This window comes from Belonocnema kinseyi, chromosome 1, assembly GCF_010883055.1.
Source record: "Belonocnema kinseyi isolate 2016_QV_RU_SX_M_011 chromosome 1, B_treatae_v1, whole genome shotgun sequence".
In the NCBI taxonomy this organism is placed as follows: domain Eukaryota; kingdom Metazoa; phylum Arthropoda; class Insecta; order Hymenoptera; family Cynipidae; genus Belonocnema; species Belonocnema kinseyi.
Window position 1 is genome coordinate 1,695,854 of NC_046657.1, and position 1,137 is coordinate 1,696,990.

Here is a 1,137-nt window from a genome sequence, read left to right on the forward strand (position 1 = left end):
TCCTATGTCCATGTCGTTAAGGTGTCTTTACGATGTCGTAAAAACGTCGTATGATCTGACTATGTCTTTACGATATCGTAAAGACACCGAAACGACACGGACATAGGATGTCGTAAAAATGTCGTAAAAATGTCGTAACGATGTCATAAAGACGTCGCCAATTTTTGTGCCCACTGGGTTAAGGTTCTCAATTTTCATAATAAACGCTACATTTTTAATTTTTCCTATCATAGATCAAAATTTGCGACTACAATTGAAATGGTTAAATTTCTAAAAGTATAATTGAAGATTTGAAAATTCATTGAATTCTAAACAATAAAAAAAAGATATATTACAATTTTTTTTTAAATTAATTTATAGTTTATAATTTTAAAATTGTACATTTTGAACGGTGAAAATGAAGTTGAATTATTTTTGTATTGTAGAAAAATTCGTCTAATCCAGTTTTACATTAATTCTTAATTTTTAACTTAGTAAAAATTAAAATTTCGAGAATTTCAGAAGCTTTGACTTTGAAAAATTCTATTTAGGTTTCAGTTTCAAATGCTCAAATTCTAATTAATTGTTTCCACTTTTAAAATTTTGAAAAAGTTTAAAGTTTTTAATTTTTTATTATTCGATTTTGAATGTCCTTAATTAGAAGTAATGCGATTTTTATTCCTTTTAATTTGAAATGATCTATTTTTCAAAACTCTAATCGGAAAATATCAAATTTTCAAAAATTTTGAAATTATCCTATTTTTGAAATTTTAATCTGAAATCATTCCATTTCAAAATTCTTGATTTGAAAATAAAATCGTTTAATTTTGAACGCTTTCATTTCGCAATGATACAAGCTTAATTCCTTTTTATTTTAACCGAAATATTTTTCTTTTTCAACATTTTTACTTACTCTCAAATATTTTGAATTGGAACGTTTTCAATTCAAAATCATTTCATACATTATTTTAAATTTTAAACGCTCACAATTCGAAATGATCAAGAACAAGATGGTGGTACAAACGGTGTTCTTCGCGTGTGAGAATCGAACGGCGCTCAACAGCGAGCCCGCAACAGTTAAGTTCACAGTGGCGCTATTCCGCTCTCAAGTCATAAGTAGAATATTACTTTTGTCGACTAACGAAATTCGGTTAACTC